The sequence below is a fragment of the Puma concolor genome, chromosome C1 (genome assembly GCF_028749965.1).
Source record: "Puma concolor isolate L17-30 chromosome C1, mPumCon1.1.hap2, whole genome shotgun sequence".
In the NCBI taxonomy this organism is placed as follows: Eukaryota; Metazoa; Chordata; class Mammalia; order Carnivora; family Felidae; genus Puma; species Puma concolor.
The window spans coordinates 46,718,254-46,745,046 of NC_141674.1; the positions used below are offsets into that span (position 1 = coordinate 46,718,254).

At 42.9% G+C, this 26,793-nt stretch overlaps 1 protein-coding gene across 17 annotated transcripts in view; it reads right to left on the reverse strand.

Moving 5' to 3' along the window:
• DAB1 (DAB adaptor protein 1) overlaps positions 1–26,793 on the reverse strand; it is a 1,146,801-nt gene that overhangs the window by 331,148 nt on the left and 788,860 nt on the right. Inside the window, exon 2 of one of the 17 annotated variants that reach the window (XM_086717105.1) lies at positions 13,875–13,987. The exons of the other annotated variants lie outside the window; for them this stretch is intronic. The gene's annotated coding sequence lies outside the window, so the exon portion shown is untranslated. The remainder of the gene's footprint in view (positions 1–13,874; positions 13,988–26,793) is intronic. 17 annotated transcript variants of the gene reach the window in all.

Consider the following 26,793-nt stretch of genomic DNA (forward strand, 5'->3'; position numbering starts at 1 on the left):
ACCAAGCCTTGGTTTCAGTACTAAGCAGACAAGCCATAGGGCTTACTTCTGTGCACTGTGGATATTTCAACTGTCCAGTCCACACCTGCAAATACCTGTACCAAAAAAACTATTAGCTTGGCATGAATACCAGAAACCAATTAAAATAAACAAAGGGAAACACCCTTCTAATCCTTTAGGTTCTAACCCTATGAGTCAAAAAAATGTGATTTTTTAACTTAAATGTTAAGCAAAGGCATATACAGGAGACGACAGGTCCCTAACCAGAACTCTTAATTTTCCATTCATTCGTTCGTTCGTTCATTCATTCATTCATTCATTCATTCATTCATTCATTATTTATGGTGGGGAGGGGTGCTATTAGACTCTGAACTAGGTTAATTTCTCTTAGAACAAGAAAACAGATCTCATCTGATGAATCTAATCACAGCATTTCCCAAACCTTAGAGTACAAAACTCCTGAGAAAGATTATTAGCAAGAATAAAGGGGCATTTGGGTGGCTCCGTCAGTTAAGCATCTGACTTTGGCTCAGGTCATGATCTCACAGGTCATAAGTTTGAGCTGACAGCACAGAGCCTGCTTCGGATTCTGTGACTCCCTCTTCTCTCTACCCCTCTCCTGCTCGTGTTCTCTCTTTCTTTCTCTTTCTCTTTCTTTCTCTCTGTCTCTCTCTCTCAGAAATAAATATTAAAAAAAAACAAAAAAGAAATGTTCACCCATCCAATGGTCAAAAAGCCTTGGGGGAAATGCTGTGTGTAAGAAACCCTTTTCAATGATACAGAAAACCCACTACATTGTAAAAGCCGTTAGGAACTCTGAGGTAATGACATCTGTGGAACACTGTTCAAAACTACTTAGTGTTGAGAACATTCTCTGGGTACTTTGTGCCAGGCATTATTCCAAGTGTTTCCCTTGATATGCCTCATTTTATCCTGGCAATAGCCTTATAAGGCAGGTACCATCAGTATGCCCACCAACAGGTGTGGAAACTGAGGGAGGATTAAATTAACTTGCTCATACACAATTTGTTCCAACCATTTGGAACCATCTAGAACTTCTCACAGTCAACCTTGCTTTTCTCACCTCTTTGCTTTGTGGTGGGTTATTTCCTCTACCTGGAACTCACTTCCAACCATCTTACCTGGCTGGTTCCTACATATATTTTGAAACTCTGCTTTTTTCACCAACATTTTCTATTACCTCTCCCTCCAAGGTGGGTCAGAAGCTCCTTCTTTGTGCCATCATCACAATTACCGTGCTGTATTGTAAGGATGTTTTTATGTGTCTGCCACTGTAGGAAGAGTTCCTCATGGTAGGACTGTGTTTTGTTATCTCTTCATCTCCAGCACCAGGCATGGCACATGGCACATAGCAATTGCTCAATAAACATTACCTAAAGAAATAAACTCCCTAAGACAGTGAAAAAGTTTTGCAAGGAAAACAAAGTTCAAGGAGGACACTAATAACAATAGCTCTGATTGACTGAGATCCCTCTGATACGTCAGCCACTATGTTGAGCCGTGACACAGAGTGTATCATTTCACCCTTACCAGAAGCTTTTTAGACATTTGGAAACGTTATCCCCATTTTACAATGAGGCAAACTGAGGCTAAAGAAGGGTAATTCAGACTCCCAGTGCGCAAGAACATCATACTGCAAGATCGACAGAACCATGATGCAGACCCAAGACCATCCAATTGCAAAGCTCCCACTATCCACATCCGGGGTTCTATGCTGACAGTATGTAATTTGTATATCTGATTCGTTTTGTAACCAGAGCCCTGAGATCTCTTCTAGAATGTCATTCTCCTAAGAACACTGCCTCTGCCCAGCCTCTTCTCTGTTAAAGGAAATGAGCTAAGATAGCCTTCAGCTATGCCATCGTGGTGATGGTTGGAAAAATTAATCCTATGCCGTTCTGCATTTGCTGCTTGTGAATCAAACTGTGAAAGCTAATTTAAAAACTTTCACACTTGGTTTGAAGGAGGACTGTCAGCGCTTTGAGAATGCTAAATTGTACACAATTAGCTCAAGTGGTGTGGGTTTAGGCATCCCCAGTAGCCTCTCAGATGAAAAGGCACCCATGGTCACCCCGATGAACCCAGGGGAGAGTGAGAGAAAGTTCCAACTGAAAGAAGTATAGAGACATGTAGCTGGTTCATGATAAGATCATGCACTGACCTCTCTGTCCCAGCTTGTAATCCCATGAAGATGGAATGCCCTCCCAGGAACACCTATGCTTCACCCAGATCAGGCTTCGGGACATGCAGACCTGGGGTGAATTTCTAGCTGTACCACCTACAGGCTGCATGGCTTGGGGTGAATTACGTAAGATACTGAAGCCTTTGTTTTGTCATCTGTAAACCAGGGTTAATGCTACAGTCGTCATAAAGCTTTGCTAGGATTTTACAGTGTGTATGACACAACCCCTTGCACGAAGCCTCACGGGGAAGAAACCAGTTGGTGTTTGTTGTTGTTATCACGCACTACCCCAATAGGACAGCCACCACAGATGGTCTTATCCACCTTGCTGTTCCTGGCATGTCTGTATTATTTTAAGGCCCCATCTTTTTCAGGAAGACTATTTTCATTATCACTAATAATAATATTAGTGATAATATAGTTTGAATTCTGGATGGGTCACATGCCCGACACCGTGGCAGAATATAATGAAAGTAGCACTGGGCTGGACCTGGGGACCTGTGTTCCCATGGCGGATCTACCTCTCTGACTAGGCAGGAGCACCTGTGTAGACCGTGTGCTCTCCAGGCACAATACTTAGCATATAGCTCAGGATGTAGCAAATAGAACATCACTAGTAAATGGTTATGGATAAATGAAGAACATATTTGAACCTCCATTTAGTCTCATCTAAAAAATGAAAATACTAATAACTGCCTCTGAGAAAAAGAACACCAAGGTTCAAGAGTGAGCATGAGCCAGCAGAGGTGACAGAGAAGCCACTGCCTCCTCTCCAGGCTCCAGCACTCCCAGCAAGTCCATGGTCAGCAACATCACCTCTCCAGAGCTAATCCTGCATCCCAACCCTAAGACCTTACATCTAAGTGCCATCCGGGGTCCGGTCACCTGACTCGGATATTCTACAACCTTCCATAACTACCAAATGGGAAAAAAAGATTCAGTGAAAGAATTTTCATAACAGCAGTTCAGTCTTAAGGCAAAAACAACTGTAATTAGCAGGCGCCTTCCTAACGAGGAAAATATGATTAAGACATACCATTGTTCATGAGCGGGGATGAGACGGTTATCATGTATCAGGCCCTGCAATTACTGGGGGCCCCTGTGTGGGATAAAACTCTTGCATCATTTTCCCACTTGCATTGCACCCTACTCCCCACAGAGGAAGAGCCATTCTAGGGCATAACTGATAAAAAATAAAAAAAAAAAGAGGGGGGGGAGTAGCATTTGCTGAGCTACTGTTGTAGGTCAAGAACTGGCAGGCACTTGAGAAACATGGCTCGTGTGGGCATTATCATCATTGTTTAAAAATTAAAACCCTGAGGTTGGGAGAGGTAACTGGCCCACAGTAACTGCACAGCTAGAAAACGCAAGTGGTAGGTGAGGCTGGAACTTAAGGCCACTGGTGCCCAGACTGCGTTCTTTCCCCGACAAAAGAGCTTAACTGGGCTGAGTAATGCTTAAATCATAGTGTCACCATAATCAGCTCCAGTGTGGCTGCTCTTACTGATTTCAGAGAAGGGAGGGGATCGAGGTGGAGTCTAGGTAATATTTCAGCTCCAACCTGATTTCACAGGGAGGAGTTTGAAAGCCTTCTATACATTTTACTTAAAGAAGGAAAAGTAATTTAACTCACAGATACAATTAATACTTTTTATTATTTTTTTAATTTTATTTTAAAATTTATTCATTTTTTTGAGACAGAGACACACACAGAGCATTATTGGGGGAGGGACAGAGAGGGAGGGAAACACAGAATCCAAAGCAGGCTCCAGGCTCTGAGCTGTCAGCATACAGCCCAACGTGGGGCTCCAACTCACATACCACAAGATCATGACCTGAGCCAAAGTCAGATGCTCAAATGACTGAGGCACCCAGGTGCCCCCAGAAACAATTAGTATTTTAAAACATTCATCCTTCCAACAAACAATTAATGGTTAAATATCCATCCAGTCATCAGATATTGAAATGTCAGTTCTCAGAAAGACCTTCTTGGCCACCTCACGTAAAACAAAACCCCCATACTTCTTTTTTTTTTTTTTTTCAACGTTTTATTTATTTTTGCGACAGAGAGAGACAGAGCATGAACGGGGGAGGGGCAGAGAGAGAGGGAGACACAGAATCGGAAACAGGCTCCAGGCTCTGAGCCATCAGCCCAGAGCCTGACGCGGGGCTCGAACTCACGGACCGCGAGATCGTGACCTGGCTGAAGTCGGACGCTTAACCGACTGCACCACCCAGGCGCCCCAAAACCCCCATACTTCTAATCTCTGCTTTACTTTTCTACTTACACTTTCATTATTATAACACACATACAGATGCCAATTTATAAAGTCATTTATAAATTTACTTTATTTGTGATGATCTTAATGTCCCAGAACAGGAAGCTCTCCCTGGATAAGAATTTTTAATCTGTTTTGTCACTGCAGTTCCCCAACAACCTGGAACAACGTGTGGAGTACTGGACACCCTCTGAAACATTTGCCCAAAGGGTGAATGAATTAAAAGCTGAAGGAAGGTACAGAAAAGTGAAGAGGTTATTTTTCTCACCCATATGTCAAGTCCTCAAAATATCGTGAGTTGTCTTTTGTTTTTTTGTTTTTTTAGTCTCTACTTCAGACTGTCTATATATGCCATCTACCTCCTTCAATTATTCATTCAATTATTTAACAAGTATTTATTGAGTGGCTGTGCTGTGCCAGGTGCTTGGATCCTAGCTGTGAACAAAACAGAGGTCCAAGAAGCTTACGTTCTGATGAAGAAAACCCACAAGTAAAATATACCTTCCAGAACATCAGGTAGTGGTGGAGGGACAGCATCAAACAGGGTAAGGAGGGAGAGTGATGGGGCAGGCAGGAAGGTGGGGACTAGTTCAGTTAAAGGTAGATAAGGCCTCTCTGAGCAGGTCAAGCTATTAACAAAGACAAGCTATGCAAACCAGGAGGGGACCTGGGGTCAGCAGGACAGGGACAAAATCCACTCCACTGCATCAACACGGCCCAAACATTACTCATCTTAAAAAAAAAAAAATTTTAATGTTTATTTATTTTTGAGACAGAGAGAGACAGAGTGTGAGCAGGGGAGGGGCAGAGAGATGGAGTCACAGGATCTGAAATAGGCTCCAGGCTCCCAGCCGTCAGCACAGAGCCCTACGACATGGGGCTCGAACTCAGGAACAGTGAGGTCATGATCTAGGCTGAAGTTGGATGCTTAACCCACTGAGCCATCCAGGCGCCCCCAAACTTTAATCCCTGACTCCTCCCCCCCACCCCGGTACTGCAGGAATAATGGGCAAAATGGAGGAAGATAGTCACAAGTTACAAACTTACTGTTATTCTTTTTTAATGTTTATTTTTGAGAGAGAGAGAGACAGAGAGAGGGAGGGAGGAGGAGCAGAGAGAGAGGGAGACACAATCTGAAGCAGGCTCCAGGCTCTGAGCTGTTAGCACAGAACCCGATGTGGGGCTTGAACCTGCAAACTGTGAGATCATGAGCTGACCCAAAGTTGGGCCCTTAACTGACTGAGCCACCCAGGTGCTCCCAAACTTACTGTTATAACTAAGTCCTAGGGATGTAAGATACAGCATGGAAACTCTAGACAAGAACAATTCCAAGTTGCTAAGCGAGTCCGCCTTTAAAGTTCTCACCACAAGCAAACACTTCTGAGTGGTGGTGGATGTTACTTAAACTAGTTGTGATCATTTCACAATGCTTCCGTACATCAAATCGTTAGGTTGTACTCCTGAAACTAATACAATGCAGTGTGTCAATTATACAGCTCAGTTAAAACAAGATTCCTGGCTGCTTTTCATGCTTCAGTTTTCAGTACTTGGATGGAAAATATAAATGGCCAGGTTCAAACTGATGTGTAAGAGATGTGTGTCATGAAATACAAGACCACCCTAGGAAAGCTGTTCTGAAGTAACAGTAGCTGCACTTTTCTAGACATCTGAAGTAGTTTTAAACCCACAACAACAAATCGGTTCCCTCTCTCATGAGATGAATAGGTTGCATTACATGATTTCTATGATCTCTTCCTGTTCTAATTTGCTAAGATTCTATTGCTATGAAACAGCCTCATAAACCCTAATTTGCTACACAAGTGAATGAGATAATGGTCATCACCATGATTTTTATCATTATTTCAATGATCCACTTTGGCTCTGGAGTTCAGAGCCCCCAGCATCAACACATTCTTCAGACTCATTTTATTTCAGTTGATTTCAAGATCTCACTGAAAACGTAAGCTGAATGGTAATTTCATTCCTAGAGATGTTTTGTTGTCTACACCATAATTTAAAGGCCCATTCTTAATTCTGCTAATTATCAGCACTAATGAAAGACAAAAATAGCATAGCTAACCAAAAAGGCCTATCCTCACTTGGTTTTAAGCTGTATTTTTTTTAAGTATCAGATCAGATCTGCTTTCCCAGTCCTACTGCCGCTAAGTTCCCATAAAAACAAGCTTCAGGGGGCGCCTGGGTGGCTTGGTCGGTTAAGCGTCCAACTTCGACTCAGGTCATGATCTCACCGTCCGTGAGTTCAAGCCCCGCGTCGGGCTCTGTGCTGACCGCTCAGAGCCTGCAGCCTGTTTCAGATTCTGTGTCTCCCTCTCTGCCCCTCCCCTGTTCATGCTCTCTCTCTGCCTCAAAAATAAATAAACGTTAAAAAAAAAAGAAAACAAGCTTCAGGTAAACAAGGGATGCAGGGTAAAGTGAGGGGGTTACCACACTGCTGTCCACGGATGGGCTTCGGGGCTCCCTGACTCCTCAGATACCACAGCAAAACTTCCTGGCTTCCAATCTAACCCCAAGGAAACGAACTGAACTTGAAAGTTTCCCAGATTCCCTCTTAGATGGAGCATCTGGCCCTTTGATCCCCATTACCTGTAGCAAGCTGCAAGGGTATTCAGGGGGAGCACAGGAAAATAAATTCACCTCAAATGACAAATCAAAAGAGCCTAAGGGAGACAAGCGGACACTTTCAACATTTACCGAGTGTTGCCCCCGTGCTGGGCAAGTTGCTAGAGATTGGTACAGACTTTTCCCTGCCCCCCACCCCCTCGAAGGTCACTGTCTGCTGTAGGAAACAGGCCACCAATACATTAAGAAGTCTGCCCAACTGCTACAGGGCTAAAATAGCTGTGGAGGGGCTAGAGAGAGAGCTGACGATGGGGCAGTTGTGTCCGGGTTTAGAAGGTGAAAGGAGACTCTACCTGTAGGAGACCCCTGATCCAAGGCTTCCAAGAGAAGCCGGCACCCGGGTGGCTCAGCGGGTTCAGCGTAGACTCCAGCTCAGGTCATGACCTCACTGTTTGTGAGTTTGAGCCCCGCATCAGGCTCTGTGATGACAGCCCGGAGGCTGGAGCCTACTTCAGTTGTCTCTTCCAGTCTCTCTCTCTCTCTCTCTGCCCTTCGCCCACTTACATGCTTGTTCGCTCACTCACTCTCAAAAATAAACTGAAAGAAAGAAAGAAAGAAAGAAAGAAAGAAAGAAAGAAAGAAAGAAAGAAAGAAAGAAAGAAAGGGTGGCAAAATGCTTGAAGGGTAGCTGTGAAGTAGGAACTAATATTTAATGTGTCAGGCCCAGGACTGTGTATCTTGTAACTATTGCCTCATGTAAACTCTTTTTTTTTTTAATGTTTTTATTTTTATTTTTGAGAGAGTACAAGCGGGGCAGGGGCAGAGAGGGAGACAGAGGGTCTGAAGTGGGTTCTGCACTCACAGCACTGAGTCTGGTGTGGGGCTCGAACTCACAAACTGCGAGGTCGTGACCTGAGCCGAAGTTGGATGCTCAACTGACTGAGCCACCCAGGTGTCCCTACCTCAGGTAGCTCGAAAGTACACGGAGCATAGGCTTCATCAGCTTCCTGTGTGGGTGAAGGAGTTGAGGCCCAGGGAGGTGACATACCTTTCCCCACATCACTCCCCTGGCCAGAGCCAAGAACGAAAACCAGCAAATTCCCAAGGAAACCAACTTGAATACCTTTCTCCCCCTATGCAAATATGCCTTCTCCACGGTGTCTTCTCATATCTGATTTGCAGACAACTCTCTCCTTCCTGCCCGACTTAAACCAGTTCTGCAAACCTGACCCATGTCACTTGGCTCTTTTCCTCTGGAAATGCATCTTTTAGTTACCAGTGGTTTGGGTTCTTTTCTCTCTCCGGTAACATTCTAAAGTTCTCCAGAGAAGAAACCACAGCTGCTGCCCTTGGCCAAGCCCCTGTGTTCTTCCACAACACTGTTCCCCAGGCCCCAGGGGCAGAGGTCAGTCCAGCCAGCTGTAAGAAAGTCCACGAGAGCCAACATAAAACTCAGACCCGTTTCCTTCCCACCTGGAAAAGAAAACCTTCAGCCCCTCCAGTTCTGGGTAAGCGATCCGGACCCTCCCCATCATTCGAAAGACCCGAATGCCTCCCGAATGCCTCCCTTCAAGCCTCTTTACCCATGACCCTGGGTCCTCTGAAACTTTCCTTTGTTTTCACTTCTCTTTCATGCTCTGAGATATCTATCTTCCATCCCAAACCATCACACGTCGGCACTGATCCCTCCCTGACCTTGCTTTTGTAAAATAACCACCACATTTTGGGTGAAACCTGTTTTTGTCTCATGTGCCAGGATTCTGTGCATGAGGCTACAGCAGCACCCACACCGCCTGAGCATCACACATTCTGCCTTTAATTTCCTGACATTAAGCTTCCTCTGCTCAACTTAAAGCCCTATTTCTAAATCATGGAAAGCTGTGGCACCTTTTCTCTAAATGGGTAAGAGGGGGAAAAAAAAAGGAAATTCCTTGAAGACGGGCCTCAGGGCTTTGAAATGTTTGAAAATAATCTCTTTTCCATTAATGCACAGAGTAACATATTTCCCCGCTGCTAAATGACACCTTTCAGGACTGATGATTAACATATAGTTGTACCACTTAGGCCCTTCCAGGAAAAAGCAACATGCATTACTTCAGTCAGTGCACAGGAGCTTTGCATCAGCTACTTTCAGAGGACAGGGAGGATTTTCCCTCCTAAGGGGAAACAAAAATAAAAGGTATGAACAAAAATGAATTACATCTATCTGTATTCTGTCCAAGGGTCACCACATAGGGATACACTTTTATGACTAAAATACTGACTGAAGCCTCTTTTCCTCGACAATTATGTCTGTGGAATCTCACCATCACGTAGCTATCCTTAGACAGACGCAGTTATTCATGGGCAAGAAATGACAGGCAGAGAATACTTCGTCTCTACACCAGTGGAACTAGCCCGGATATTTACAAATGGACCTAACTCCTTAAACAGCCACATCGCCAAGAGCCCAGTTCTCTCTCTCTTAGCCCATGCTGGCACATCATCCTGAACCACTGCCCTGGCTGGCTATCCTCGATGGAGAATTTACCACACAGAGTCTTGTGATCTGTGAAGCATCTATCAAGTCATATAAGCATGTTCATGAGTCTGACGTTCTTTTCATTGGTGGGGACAGTGAGGCACAGAGAGGTTAAGGATGGACGTTAGGTCCCACCAGCTTCCAAGGGGCACAGCTGGGATGTGAACACAGATCTGTTTGATTCCATCACTCAGTACGACTTCCCTGATGGCCATTATCATCCATCGATAGAGCTGATGTCTCCCGTAGGTTCAAGGCTGTGTAATAACCAGCCACATGCTAATGCTTGTTTGACTGTGTTAAGTGTTCGGTGAAATGTACACAGGAAAAGCACAATGCGGAGACCTGAGGGAATAAGTTTTCTTTGTACTCAGATCACCTCTGTTGGATGCTTCTCCGGGAAAGAGGCAGTAGCTCTAAGTTCCTGCCTGGCTGAGCCAATCAAAAGCATGCCTCTACCTCTGACTGGCACTAAAAAGGGACAATGACCTTGGGAATGAAAGAGAAGTAATCCCAAATTCCAGGTGACTCCACACAAAGTCAAAACATCTGGCATCAGGTGCCTTCAAAGGAAAATATCTGCTGCAGTCACATGCACTAACACTGAGGTAAAATGAAAGGCCTCTCAGTGGATGATTCTGGTAAACTTTGCAAACCACAGCCTGTGGGTTTGTAAACTGATTCTATGGATTCAACTCACTTAGCCTTTCCTAGAGATTTCCTGAGCATGCCAGGAGCCAGAGATACAGAAATACACAGGCCAAGGCCCCTGACCTCACAGAGCCAGAATGAGGCAGAACAGACAGCGTACTGAGGTGATCACGCCAGCACCCCACTTCCTGTACACCCACCATGGTCTGGGTGCCATGCTAGCTGCTTCATGTTTATCTTCTTAATGTTATGAAGAGACAGATGCACTATGATCTGCAGTCTACAAATGACAAAACTGGGCTTCACAAAGATGTTATCACTTGTTCAACTTTCAAAAATTAGTAGACAGCACATCTGAGACCCAAACTGCAATTTTTCAGACTCCAAATACTTCTCCCTTAACCATTACATTTTCCAGGCTCCATGCTCAGAAATAATTATATTGTAGCATTGTAAGGACAACAACAGAGGTATTAGTAAGTCCAAGGGGAGTCACCAAAGAGAAAGGAATTCATTTGGAGGCACAAAGGAAAGGCAGGGCATCATTCACAGGGCCTGATACCTAAATCGGGTTTTGAAGCATAAGTAGGAGTTCATCAGGCAGATAAAGGAGGGATTTGAACGTTCAAGAAAAGAAGAGCTCAGGCACCCAGAGGCATAAAAAACAAGAGCCCACTAAGGTATTGCCAGGAATCCTGCACACCAATTATATAAAGTGATAACAAGGATAAAGATAACAGTTAGCTGTTAACGTAGGCAGGAAACAGGCTAAAGGGTCATGCATATGCACATATGAACAAACATTATATAAACACACACACACACACACACACACACACACACACACACACACACACACATACACACACACACACACATCTTCTTATGTGATTTTCCCAGAGCAGGGACTAACTTGAGTTTTACTCGACCTCTGGTGTGAGTAAAAACAAGCAGAACTCAGCTAAGGCCATCATTGACTTTCATGGGGCCATTCAGCTGCAAAGAGCCCAGTCTGCTGACACTGAGCTTGTATAAAAACCTACACGTGCCTATTTGTCATTTCTCCCTACTCAGAAATAACTACTTGGCCACCTAGCACATAAAACGTGGCATGTTTTGCACCTGTCATTTTCTAGGGGGTCTAGCAGCAATCAAAAAGGAAATGAAGCAAAGTGGAGAAAGAATCAAAGCTAAGTGCAAAATGTGAGTACCTGCAGTGCCTATGCATGAAATGGAAACTATCAAATTTGAACTCCTAAAATGACGTATTGCCAAATGCAAGGAGGAAGCAACCCTAGGCCCGGTTGACTCTGTCCGATCCAACAACACAGACATGGTGAGGTGGAAAACGAACTAGGAAAATTCTGATGGAGACCCATTCCACTCCTCTGTGTATGACATGGAGTAAATCATTTAACCCCTCTAAGCCTCCATGTGTCATCTAGAAAGAGGCACAATAATATACCTAATGTCATGCTCCTGATCAAGATTACATGAGAAAATGCACGTAAAGGACTTCAGCACAGCGGATGACCATCAATACTTAAATGGCAACATAAAACATGTTGATGCTAATCTAAAAATACTTCTGCCTAAAATAACGTTTTTTAAAAACATGAAGGGTCTAGGCTTGATTAGGGTTTACTAACAACAGCAGCTCTGGGATATGGAGCACTCATAATACCTTGCAATGTTGCATTTCAGTGTCACAACCACTCTGTGGAGCAGGCACGAGTATTACCTCCATTTTAGAGGCAAAGAAACCAAGGCATGGAATTACATAATTTGCCCAAAGATAACACAAATAGAAACTGAAGGAGGAAGATTTAAACTCAGACATTCTAGTAACTTAGAGCTTTTTTGATGCATCTGTTTAAAATTAATTACTTCCAGGGTATGATGGTTAATTTTATATGTCAACTTGGAGGGTGTTTTTGGATGAGATTAACATTTAAATTGGTGAACTTTGAGTAAGCAGATTGTCCTCCATAATGTGGGTGGGCCTCACCCAATAAGTCGAAGGCCTAGTTACAGCAAAAAGACCAGATTCCCCAAGCAAGAGAGGATTCTCCAGCAGATGGCCTTCCGACTTCGTCTGCACCATTGGCTCTCCTGGATATCCAGCATGCTGGCCAACACTGCAAATTTTGGACTTGCTAGACTATAACTGCATGAGCCAATTCCTTATAATAAATCTCTTCCTATATATACACACATCCTTTTGGTTCTGCTTCTCTGGAGAACCCTAAGAAAGGAACTACACAGGAAGAACTAATACACAGGGTTTTGGTTTTCTGTTATGGTTATTTTTACCTTCCAATTCCTTGTATTTTCTACCCCATTTATTCAGTAGGTATTTTCTAAGTGCTTCACATGAACCAGGCACTCCACTAGATTACAAGGTGAAGAAGAAAGATACTCTGTCTTCTAGCCTATTATTCTGCCTATGATTTTCCATCCCTGTATACCCATGTACCTCCTCTCTGAATTATAAGATCCTTGAGATTCATGACTAGCCTTTGTATAAACAACAAGTACAGAGTTTCAAATAGACTATACAGTAAATACCCATCAGTGTTGGCAAAATGAATACACTGTATGTTTGCCATTGTTTTTTGTTGTTGTTGTTTGTTGTTATTGTTGTTGTTGTTTTTTACCCTTTACTGAGTATATGCTATGCTGGATGCTCAGCATTCATTTCTATCTCATTTTGTCACAATTTAAGGAACAAAAAGGGAGACACCAGGAAGTGAGGTGACCTGCTTGAGGTCACGCCGAGTTATTCACACCCAGGTCTGAGTCCAAAGCCAGTGGACCTCTCACTACGGATGCTCCTTTTTGCAAACGATAAATAACAGATGAAGCCCGGGATGAATGAGCACCCCCGGAGCTCCAGGGCCCTTCAGCCAAACTTCACAAACACACAACTTCATAGCTTGCATGAGGCAAAGTATAAAAATGAAGGCAATCGGGTGTTATCTATAAACACCTCAAAGCTTTTCCTTTCATTTAAAAATTCTCTAGTAATTGTTTTTACCACAGTTAATCATAAAAACGAATCACCTCAAATTTTTAAAAGAAATTCTCCTTCAAGATGTGTCAACTTTGTGCCATGAATTCATTTATTATGAGACCACATGATGCCTCCAAGTACTGCATTTTATTGAAACATGACTTTTTTTTTCCACTCTGTTTTGATTCCACATCTGAAAATCGCTTCTATCAATCTTTCACTGGAGCCAAACATAACTGTTTTGCTCACTGAAACATTAAATACAGACTCAGGGCCCAAGAATCAAATTAAAAATAAAATAAACTAGTATCTGGCTGACATTCATAGCTTCATATCCAGGGAGACCACAGATTTGAGAACAGTTGTGAACCCGCTTCCATGATAAAAATCAATCAATCCTAATCCCTTTGCATCTTATGTCATTTAAAAATCCAAAGACTTCATGTGGGCTGATTTTTCTTTTTGAGAATCAATTTTAGAAATTGTTGACTACACTGATTTTCAAAGGGGCGGGGCATCTTCAATGAAACCGCCAGACTCAGTTTGGTCATTGATTGGGATCGATGGTTTTCTGCATCAGTTGCTGCTTGGTTGGGGGTGGGGGTGGGATGCACGCCATATACTTACATTCCCCATAATGCATCATTCTCTTTCTAAACAGCGGCAGCAAACAGACACATCCAATATTGTATTACTCTCTTCTTTCATTCATGACGATGTCTCACATGGGCCCTGAGAGTCTGAAAAAAGAAGCATTTCCCAGGTTCTAAGGATGAAGGGAACCCTAGCCAATCCATCATGCTTTGTCTGCTAATGATAGACTCATGCATAAGAGCTACCATAACTAGAGAGGGGCAGCAGGCATGAAAAGGAGTGAATCAACTGTCAAAGGCTGGGGTCTGAAGGACAGCAAAGCTGTGATTAGAATTTTCAATCAGACTTCCATGATTCATCACAGTATGGGGCGGGGGGGTGAGAGAAGTTTGTAGAGGCATATTCCTCCTTCAACCCTGCCTTCCCTGCTTCTATTAGCAGAGTTAAGTCATAGGGGCCATGGAAAACTCCGTCTTACTGACCCAAAGAATAAAACTTTAAAAGATCTGCTAACATGGGGCAGATGAGTGCTGGGATTAAACATCTCTCTCCCCACAATGCCCAGATTAATGTCTCTAAAATACAATTCTGATCTTGTCATGCCTGATCCAAGAACTCTCATGTCTTCCTTCTCCCTCCCCCTTCCTCCTCCTCCTTTTTCCTTCCTCCCTTTCTTCGCAACTCCCTCCCTCATTTCCTAGCTTCCTTCTGGATTATCTTCCTATCCTTTCCTCCTCCTTTCTACTTATCTATGTACTTTCCTTCCTTCCACCATCTATTAAGCACTTACAAAGTAAAATCATTTCCTGATGGAAGAAATCACAGCCTACTTAAGGGGGACACCCACACGCAGACAACCTCAGCATAGTGTGAAATAAAATAACGGTGCTGTGAAACAGTGGGATACTGGGGAGTGAGTTCCTACAAGCTTCCCAGATGAAGCGGCCATGTGCTGCCAGCATAGGCAATAGCACACACACACACACACACACACACGGCGGCATGAAGACGAAAGGATGTGGCATTCTCCAGGAAGTGTAGGTGGATCAATGACACTGAAGCATCGTTTATGGGAAAGTGTTATGGAATGAGTCTGGAGAGGTAGGCAAGCCCCTGTTATGAGAAGCTCCGTACCTAGGAATTTTATGAAGGCAATGAAGATAAACAACAGGCATTAAGCAGAAGTGGTGGTGGTGACTAGATTTTTAATTAAACCTCCATAAACGTGCACGTGGATCCTGCCTGAGCAAACTATTTGAAACTGCAACCCCACTCCTAGTCGCCGCCCTTGCTACTTTTTCTCCATTGTACTTGTCACCATGCAGTACTGGATTCACTAAATTTTAGTTATTGTCTATCTGCCTCCAATAAAATGTAAGGTTCATTTTGAGAGCCGGGAGCTTAGTCTCTCCACTGTTGTATCCTTTGGACACAGAAAACTATTTAGCATGTAGTAAATATCCCATGAATACTGTGGAACAATATGGTCTTTTTATTTAAAAATTTTTTTTTTCAACGTTTATTTATTTTTGGGACAGAGAGAGACAGAGCATGAACGGGGGAGGAGCAGAGAGAGAGGAAGACACAGAATCGGAAACAGGCTCCAGGCTCTGAGCCATCAGCCCAGAGCCTGACGCGGGGCTCGAACTCACGGACCGCGAGATCGTGACCTGGCTGAAGTCGGACGCTTAACCGACTGCGCCACCCAGGCGCCCCAAGACTTTGTCTTTAAAGATGATACCTCATGCCCAGTCTCAACTCCCTGCAGAATGCCGGTGAAATGCCTACTTTAAATGTAGTTACAATAAAAAGTTGTGGAAAGCACTTAGAACAGTAACTGACATATAAGAAGTCCTCAATAAATTTCAACTATTGCTTTCTGGCTTTGTTGATGTCATATCAATTCCCCCTGCCTGGGAAGCCCATAAGAACAAGGACTTTTCCATCCATTACACAGTAGGGGCTCAAAGAATGACTTGTGATTCATCAGAAATCTAGACCATCAACCCAAGGAATTCTCTCTTTAAGTCAGAAAGTGAGCAATTTCCCTAGCATATTCTAAGCACCACAAGAAGCTCCTTTCAGAGAGAAAGAAGTCCTGGGAATGTCATGTGCTTTGCAATCACTGCAGTTTAGAGAACCGAAGCTTAGCATTGACCAGTGAGGCTCCTTGAGCCATGTATCCATGCTTCTTGGGAGGACTGGAGATCATCTTCCATGACACCATCATACAGCTACCATAGCAAATTAGAATGTTGCTCTGACATTTTGACTGCCTACCACAGTAGACCATATGCATCTTAACAGAAGGATCTCATAGCTGGGGAGGAAGTAAGGTGGAGAGTTACGAGCCTGGCATCCAGGGCCCAACTTCCAGGTGTGAATCCCACCACTGACATGTTAATCTCTCTCTGCCTCAATTGCACTTTGAGAACAATAATGCCCCTACTACCTCAAAGGGTCGCTATGAAGATTCACTGAGCCAATGCTCAGTGAACTGTGCCCGGCACATAGTACATTGTTAAAAAATGTTCTATATTCTCATTGGCACATCTTAGAACATAAGAGGTACCCAAACAATGCTTGCTGAATTAACAGTATACACATATCTGAATTTCCTTTTAGTTGTCCACAGAAAATGGACAACCCCTGAAAGGGGTTCAGGCACAACTCAACCCATATCCCTGCTCAGAGATGTTAACAACTATACTAGTAACTCAAAAAGCACTCTGGCTGGTTTGATTTGAGGCATAGACTTTAAGTGCAAAGGTTCAATTCTTCTCCTGTGAAACTCAGCTATCTCCCAGGGTTGTCTTATAGCATGTTCAGGTAACATTTGGTGTTTTACAAACACTAGAGCACTATAAAATACTAAATTGATATTACAAACAGAGACGCTCCAGGCACTCAGCAAAAGAGAGGGTTAAAAAAATGGGATTCAAACTACTTTGTCTTCTTACATTTGTGCAAAATTAAAATGACTCTTTGCAGAATCCAATTTGGATAAGCCCATGTCAATACTACTGATACAAGCCATCACTAATGACAAGACTGATAGCTCAGGAGGGCCAGTCATTTCATGTTCACTGTGCATCATGCTTAATTCGCCAAAAGGAGTTTGTGTGTATAATTAATATGCTTTTCTTCCCGGCTTCATCTGGAAACATGTAAGGGGTCTCTAGGGAATTCTGTAAGTTAGAAACAATTAATAAAATAAAACCACTTAATTAAAGAGAATAATTGGAGCCTATTTTATACCTGAAAATGGAGGGATAAAAATCACTTTGGAAACACACTGTCGAAAAATTGCTGAGTTTTTAAAGAAAGAATAACGTGTAGATGGAAGACACGTGAGTCATGATAGGGGACTGATTTCCCAGGCCCTTTGTTCCGGAGTGATTTAAATCCAGCTGACCTGATGTGCACACGAAATGCAAGATTACTGACCGTACAATGGCAAGTGCCATTCTTGTGTACAAAAACTTCATTTCTTATTATCATTACTATCCCAATGCACAGTTAGAACACCTTTCCTGTACCCATTGTAGGGATCCCTCAGTAAAAAGCAGCCGCTCTCCCCGTCTCCCAGAAACGCCTAGTCTAGTCAGGAGAAGAGAAAAGTCCCCACACAACTAAAATGCAGAGGGACCAGCACTACATGGCAGCAGAGGACACCATGGAATAGTGACAGAGAGCTCCCAAAGCAGCCTCAAAGAAACAATGCTTTCCGAGGTCATGAGTTCTCAGAAAGAAATGAGCATTTACAAGCATAGGAAGAAAAAATGCAACTACACACATAACATCATGTACTAAGTCACAGACACGTGAACGTACGCAATGTTCTGGTAAATTACATAAAGCTCAGCAGGTCCCAAGAACCAAGTATATGTTTCAGAGCAGAAAGACATGATGTTAAAACCCAGGTGGGGAAAGAGCATATACATGAAATAGAAAGACGAGTTCAAATCACACAATCATGTTATCGTGCATGCACGCAGCATCTCTACGCTTTAGTTTTCTCTTGAATAAAAATGGAGTTCTAGGAACACTTGAAGGTGGTACGCAGAACTATGGTTCCCAACTACCTGTATCCCTCCCAATGAGATATGTATTCAGCCACGCCTTTTGCACCTCAAGAGAGATGAAGAATATTCCCTGCCCCATTGTCGAGTTTGGCCATGTGACTAGGTCTGGCCAATGGAACAGGAGTGGACATAAGGTGCAGAAACTTTAAATGCACTTATGCAACTTCAAATGCACTTATGTTGTTCTGAACTGAACAGACTTCACATTTCAGACCTCTGCCATGAGGATCACATGGCTCACAGGAGGCTGCTCCCAGAGCCTGGGTTCCTAAAATTAAAAGACTCTTGGAAAAGAGCTAAGCAGAGCTGCAGACAGAATGGATAACTACTGAAATGTGGGGGTGGCTTGTTACCAAAGCAAAAAATCACCAAAGAGGAAGTCATGCAGGTAATGGTACAATAATCAGAGAAGAGCCATGATAAATATATGCATGGGATAGTATTGAAGAACCAGTAACATATGTAAAGACACTTGTCCTGTATTAGGCAGTTAATCAATGTTTGATTCCTTCACCTTGGACCTTGCAGAAAGCGGCAACAGTCTCAGAGTTAAGCAATTATAATGAAGGTCATGCCAAAGCATGAATACATTAATTTGCTCCATATTAGACACCTGCCATCAGAATTAATTGGACATATTCTGGCCTGGCTCTACCTCTATACTCTCAATCTGTAAAATGGACAGAGTAGCTCTGTATCTACTTTAAACAGCAGCTCTCATCATTATAGTAATCTATGTGGAGTCCTTAAAAGAAAGCCTAACATCATATGTGCTCAATAAATGTGTGAGCCAGTCATCATTTATTACTGTTAACATTCAACAACTAGTATAATACCTGCTGCAGTTTACCAAGGGGGGCGGGGGGTAATACCTATACTTCCTCAAAGACATCAACTACAACACACCAAATTTTATTTATGTTTAACTGAACTGATGACCCACCCAAAATGTATGTATGCACATGCGCACAAACACATAAACACACACATGCCACACACGTGCAATCCTTTATCTTTTCCTGTTATGGTGTCTATCGCCATCTCTGAATAAGTAATATGAGAAGCTGTTTCCAAGTCCTTCGAAAGCTTTCAGTGAAAAGGCACAGTGGTGAAATATTTGGACTGAGCACAGTGTAACTCACCAGACGGGTTACTATTTTTTTGTTTCTTTGGTAAATATCTTTACAATGAATTTCCAATGTGGTTTCACAACTTCAAAATATTTGGTTAGGTCATTAAAAAGCAATCACCATGAGCTTTTGAAAGTTTATTCATTCATAAGCAAAGTGGATCTATTTTCTTGTCTTGAAATGGTGGGTTGTCATCGGTTTGTTGTGCGAGTGACTTTAACATCCAAGTCAGTGGTTCTTAAACTTTTGGAGGTGACACATCCACTTGAGACTGATGAAAACCTTGGACACACTCTCCAGAGAAATGCACATCCAGAATCCAGAATCCCAGCCACATTCTCCCCTGCAGCTAACAGAGGATGCGATGGCCAGGGTCGGTGATGGAAAAGGTATGTGGAAAGGGGGGGCACCTATAATATACAGCACTTCCCGATTCAAAGTAGGAGGGATGGAGGCCCCAAGACGTTTCTCCCAGAACAAGTTTCCAAATGCCCTGTTGAATGGGAATCTGTGGGCCAACTGTGCCTCAATTTTTACTGTTCAGTTTCCTCATAAAATTGGGGGTATAATAGCTCCCCCACCAGCATGGTGTTGTGCAAACCAACGAGATGATCCATGGACAGTGCTTGGCACATTATAAGCTCTTCCTAAGTATCAGCTACTTCTTCTGTGTTAGGATGCAGGACACCGAGGCCCAAAAGAGGAACAAGCTGCCCAAGGCTACACAGCTCGTCAGTGGTACAGTGGGATGAGATGCTGAGGGGCTTCGGGAAGAGAGCTTCCAAGTGAGCCAAACGCTAGAGTTAACAAACCAGGGCATCTAGAAATAAGAAGTGCTCAAATCAGCTGATATTTGTTTGTGGCTCAGCTGTTGTACTGCACCAGCTGCTCCAAACTTTCAGACGTGTCTTAGCACAGCACAGAATCACCCCACCCTATATTCATCCCATCAGCCTCAAATCTAATTTCAGTCCTTGAGAGGTTGTTTTTTTTTTTTTAAAGGGGGCCTAAAATTGAATATCCATTCCTATTTATAGTAAAAGGACATTTCCTAAGAAAGTGCCTTGTAAGGATTCAGATCCTATTTCCTCAGCAGTTTTCCCACTGGCCATTTTGGGTCTATTTTGATTCCTTTCCTGATTTAAATATGTCTCAGAGGCACCAATTGCTGAAGGGAGGAGAAACTTCTCAGTGGGTCCATAGCCACAGGGTGTGCCCAGGGCCAGCATTAAGGGAAAGGGCCCGAGAGAAACCAACACTGCCCCAACTTTGGAGATGGGGAGAAAATCATCTCAATGCCAAGTATATTTCTAGGAGAGTACTGAAGAGCTAGCCCAAATCTAGACTCCAAAATTATAACATCAGTAGCATGGGAAATTATTTAAAATCAAAAGACGAACCATCAAACATGTGGTCTAGAGCCAAATTGGGACAAGAGACCTTGGTTACTGGCCCTACACTGACATTTTCTAGCTGGGAAACCTTGGGAATCCCCTCTGCCCTCCTGGGCCTCAGCTGTCTTATATAACAGGAAAACAGCTAGACAGAGACAAGTTATCAGATTAAATGGCCTATGAAGACTTTTTCAGCTTAAGAATCAAAGCAATAGAAGAATATTTATAGTAACATATTTCATGACAGGACAAAAGTGGAAACCAGCCAATGCCTCCCATTACCAGAGGAGATAAAGGAATACTCTTAGAACAAAATACTACAAAGCAGTGAAAATAAACTATATGTATGTGTATCAATATCAAGCCATCTTAACCATTAAAAATAAGGGGTGTTTGGGTGGCTCAGTCAGTTAAGCATCCAACTCTTGATTTCCTCTCAGGCCATGACCTCATGGTTCATGGGTTCAAGCCCCACATCAGGCTCTGTGCTGACAGTGCAGAGCCTGCTTGGGATTCTCTCTCTCCCTCTTTCTCCCTCAAAATAAATAAATAAGCTTTAAAGTACATATAGTGAGAACCAAAGGCACAAGAATATTGTACAATATGATTCTATTTATATAAAGTTCAAAAGCAGACAAAATGAAATTGTTTGGGGATACCTATACAAAGGTATTAAGAAAATGATTAACATGAAATTCAGGCTAACAGCTACCTGGGGAGGGGTGGGGAGAGGAATGCTGTCAAGGAGGAGACCTTAGGAAGATTCCAGAGACCAATGAAATTCTATTTTATGGTCTAAGGAGTAGATACCTGGGTTTTTATTTTATGTTTATTTTATTCTTACTCATTAATTGTCTCCATAAGGGTCACAAACTCTTTTGAACATATTCTACGTATCACAATAAAAAACAAGTCTTAAAAGGACCTGACATTGTAATAAAAAAGGAGTACTGCATTCCAACCAAATACATGACACACTATTAAACCCCATAATGGCTTGACAACACAGGTCATATTGTCTTCATTCTGCAGACAAGGATACTGTGGTTTTGAGCAGTTCAGGAAAGAGGAGGGGCCACAAGCCAGAGGAGGTGTCTTTGACTGCAAAGTCCATGTACTTCCTGCCGCACCAGGCTTTGGGTACACAGGGGAAGGAAAATTACTTTCCCCAGGTTGTCCAGGAATTTATAACTAAAAGGGGAGGAGTCTAGAATCTGGCCCTGAAGTTCAGGTTCCTTCTAGCATGACTGAATTCTATAAAACGTAAGCAAGGAGAAACCGGTATTTACATGCTAGTTCCAAAAAATATATACTAAGCGTCTTCAGTTTATCTATCCCCTTTTGATCTGGTTTGCATGAGGTACGGAAATTTATCTCATATGTGTAGCAGTGGAAAGGTGTACAAAAAGATAGGACTATGCTAATATGGTTGTCTGCATATAATTTTCATATCCAAATGTGCCCTGCTCTTTGCAAGATCAATTTTCCCCCAAGGATGCTTTCCTTCTCCCAGCCCCAAATAGCAAAATGGTGGTACTCCATTTTCTGATATCCACGGATTTTCTAATTTAAACAGTGTTATTGTCTCTGCTGTTTATGAGTTTGTTTCCCATTCTCAAGAAACTTCAATCCACACATAAGCTACAAATGTGTTTCCTTCCATTTTTTTCCATTACTCGTAATTAGGTAGTAAAATACAATCCACCTACGTGAACAAGATGGGTAAAAGAAAGTAATAGCTAAATGCATTTTTCATTTCACACATAACGATTTGTAAGCAGACAGTCAGAAAGTCCCCTGAAGCTAACCACACAGTGCTTCCCCCAATGATGGAGGGTTTCGTTGTTTACATCCATCACTGAGCGTCAGAGCTGAGACACCACCCCATTATCTGGCACACTGTGTGGCACATGGCAGCAGCTCATCAAATGTTTGCAAAGTAAAGAATAACGGCTCATAATTATAGTGGCTAATACAGACAAAGAAAGCTTATCATATGTCAGATACTGCTTTAAGCATTATACCTATATAAATGAACTCCTATTTAATTCTTTATAGTAATCTCCAAAGGTTGGTATTGTTATTATCCTCACCTCAAAGACAGGAAACTGAGGCTGAAAATTATTATGGAACTTGCCCAACATTACACAGCTGGGGAGCAACACAGCCGGGACCAGGCTGTTGGCTCTGGCGTCTGTGTTCTTAACCCAATGCTACTCTGAAGATCTCTGGGAAGAGATGGGAAGAATGTAGCCCAGGAATGTAAAATGCTGATGTAAAGGTCACACAGAGCGGTACTATGGAAAATACCAAGAGCCTAAGAGTCTCAAAGACAGTTTCCAATGAGACCTAGGTGCCTTCCTCATTAGGGGACACAAGAAACACATCTGTCCAGGGACTTGCTGGGGTTGGGTGCCTGTGATTTGGAGACTGTAGGACTGGTGTCAGTCTTGTGTTTGCATGTTTCCAGCCCCTGCTCTGGAAAATGAAGCCAGTAACATCCACTGCAGCAGACTGCAGTGAGATCACATCAGTGAACCAGCAAATGCTCCCCAAGTGGCTCCCCAAGAAACCATGGAAGTTTAGGTCTAAGTATCACACCACGCATTTGCCTGCCCACTGAACATGGGCAAACTTACCCAAGGGATATATCTGCTTCGCACAGATCTAGCAGAAGGTTTACACTGGAAACACACAAAGAGAAAGGTTCCACGTCGGGGCGGGGGTGGGGGGTGGTGGTGGTGGTGAGGGATAGGTAAGTAGGGAGTAAAAGGATGTCACTTAGGAATCTACAGAAGTAAATATTTGCTCCACTGTGCCAGAATATGCCCAAAAGAATTAACTAAAATTGAGGCAGTATTGCTTAATGGTTAAAGCTTGGCTGATGGAGCTCCACGGACCTGGTGTTGCACCCTGCCTCCTCCCCTTGCTAGTTGGGCAATGTGTATAAGGCCTTGACTTTCCCCATCCCTGCTACAATTGCTATGAAGATTTATCACAATGGCTGGCACAGAGACAGAGTTTAATCAATGGGAGTAAAAACCCAACAAACCATGGGATGAAGGATGGACAAGAAGGAGATCCAACCCTCCCTCTGGGGTTGGTACCCAACAGTATTGAGATGATACAAATCATTTAAGAAAAACAAAAAAACCCTGAAAAGTCAGGAAAAGACATTTTTCCTCTACATGCCCAAGTACTTAATATTCTTAATAAACATTTTCCTTCCTCATAGTTTACCCATTCACCATGAACACAAAACTTGTGGATGAGAGATATGAGTGATACACATGAACGTCCCCATGAGTGGGCCTGCAAAGTGAACACAGAGGAAATCTTCTTTGCAGAACTACCATTTATACAGCATGTAATTCCCTGCTTTGATTGTTAACATCCCACTGAATTCTCAGAACAGTCCTGTGCTCCCGGAGGCAGTACAGGGTCCAAGCCTGGGCTCTGGACTTAGGCTTGGGATGAAATTAAGGCTCTGCTCTGAACCTTCCAAGAAGACCATCCAGCTAAGGAATCCTGGAGCCAAGTCTTGAATCCTGGAGCCTGTTATTCCATGTTTTAGCACTATTCTCAGCCCTCTTTCCAGGCATTCTCCCTGGCTCAGCATTTGATCTCAGCCCCTGTGATGAACAACATTCCGTCTGCAGTGACCAATGACTATCATATTCCCTGATGTCACCTCACTGACAGGACAGGCTTCACTGACAGCCCCCAGTTACAGACCCATAACACCATCTTCTTGCCTCTAACACTACGCTCAGCAAACACTGTCTGCTTGTTTCTCGGTTTCCTCACCAAAACGTGAGCTCCAGAGGGCAGAGATCATGTCCTGCCAACTGCTGCGTCCTGTTACCAAACATGCGTCAGCTGCTTAGGAAATGTCAGCTGATAAATGAAGGAATGGGTACCATCAGGAGAGGGCGTGATCGAACCACAAGAAAGCTGCATGCAAAAGGACAGCTGAACACAAAGAACACCTGCATTCAAGTTGCAGATTTGCCGAACACTGGCTTTTAAAAATTTTTCTACAGCACAATAACCCTTCTCTGGATTTCTGTTTACTCCTAAAGTAAAAGAATATAGTTGCACTTGACTATTTCTAAGTTACCATAGCCAGGTCCAGTGTTTTGTGGTTTAGGAAAACCATTGTTTATCTGTGCTTGTAAATCCAGGTCTAATTTTATTGGGAGGGGGTGGAAAATGAATATGAGAGAGAGAGAGAGAGAGAGAGAGAGAGAGAGAGAGAGAGAGAGAGACATTTAAAAGACAAGAAAAAAATCTCTGACCTTGGACAAGTCACTTAATCTCCCAATGATTTCCAGTTTCCTCATCTGTAAATCGAGAAGGTTGAAGCAGGTCATTTCTACCATCTTTCCTGACTTTAACTGAAGCGCCTTTTAATTCCACTTTCCTCTGCAAGCTTTGAATCCTGACCTAGAAATCCACTGTACCTTGTAAATGTTTTTTATGGTCCTTTTAAAATTCACACTATTGTGGTGGTCAAAAGCCTAGAGAATGAATTTAAATCTCAAGTTTTTAAAAGTGACTTCAAACACCTTCCAATAACACTAAACTTTTGTGCTGTTTCAGCATAAATCTTGGGAAGGGCTTCTATCCTCTGACTTTTTTATAACTCTGAATGCAGGCGTACAGAATAGAGCCATCCTGGGTAAGACTGGTCATAGCTCTGGCAGGGCAGCCATGGGAGTTTGGGGAATAAGAAGCAACTACATGTACAATTATGATGATAGGGGATATATAAAATACCATCATTCATCCCCCACGGACCCGGAACATTGTCCCTCCTGCCAGTGTGGATTCAAAGAGACCAATGTGCCTCCTTAGACCTGGACACCTAGTATAACAAACGTGACCTTCAAAGGAGGCAATGAAAACAGGGCTTGGGGATGCCCGTTTGTGGAATATCCCATATCCAACAGCAGACAGTTACAATCACCACAAAAAGATACCTTTCATGGCATACGACCATGGATGCCCTGTTAATGCATCATTTTAATATACTTTTTACACCCAGGTAGCCATCCATCTACATCTACTGAAATGTCTGCTATGTGCCTATTGTTCAGACGCTGGGGTAGAAAGGAATAACAAAGACTCTCAGTCTTTCTTATGGAAATACATATTTAATATTTATGAACATACATATATAAATACCTAAAAGCATACACTTATGGAAGCTGTATATACATTTCATGACAGCTAATTGGTTTCTCTCATTTATCCAACAAATACTAACTAACTGGGGACCCATGACTTGGCTCGCAGTCCCAGGCTACAGGGATGCAAAAAAACAGCCCTGCCCTCCCCTGACATCCTAGAGGGGAAGTCATTGTGTGGACAAGCATTTGCCACAGTGAGGCTGGCCTTTGCCTCTTGTTTTGCACACTCACGAGATTCGCTTCATTCTGTCCTTAGAGTGCTGAAGGGCCTTGACTGAACACACTTTAAGGCAGCGATTCTCGGTCGGGGTCTCTCTCACTCCCCAGGGGACAACATCTGAAGACATCTGGGGTTTGTTACAACTGGTGGAAGGAGGGGCCATTGGCAACTACCCTGTAGAGGCCAGGCACACCACTAACCATCCTACAAGGCACAAAATGTCAATGGTACTGAAACTGAGACATCCTGACTAAGGTGTGTTTGACCATTCTAAAAATAATATGGTTAAACTTTAAAAATCAGGGATATTTATAGAATTGGAAACATTTAGAAGCCTCTGGTTAAGTTTAAAAAAACCTACAGAATGGAAGAAAAACTATTCAGTTGAATTTGCATGAAAATAATAAACATGTGCAGGAATCCATTAATGTTTGCTTTACCCAGGAGGAAATTCAGGGACATTTACAAATTATGACAATTTCTTTATATATGTCATAAAATGGTGTGTTTAATATCTCCCGATTCACCTGGGGGAGAATGGTGCTTGAGTCTGCCTTTGGTTTTCCACCTTGTGGGGCCCTCTGTTTAAGACCTCACATCTCCCACTTACAAGAAGAACTTATCTCCAGAAAGACACATGGGCCCTGAGGCCTAATTCAAGGTTTGAGGAAGGCTGTAACTCAGGCATCAGACAATCAATATTCCAATTTGGAATTTAGCACTTTGGAGACAGAATGTTCAGAAACACACATAAAGGATCTGCTTATGATTGAGGCCCAAGTCATATTTATAATATAATCACCTAGTAAAAACAGTAATGACCTCCGGCTGACTTTACACAGCATGCTTTGGCACACAACCTCCATAAAAGGATTTTCACAGACCTTGCCTTCAAGAAAATACATTTAAGTTCCTGTTTTTTTTTCTATCA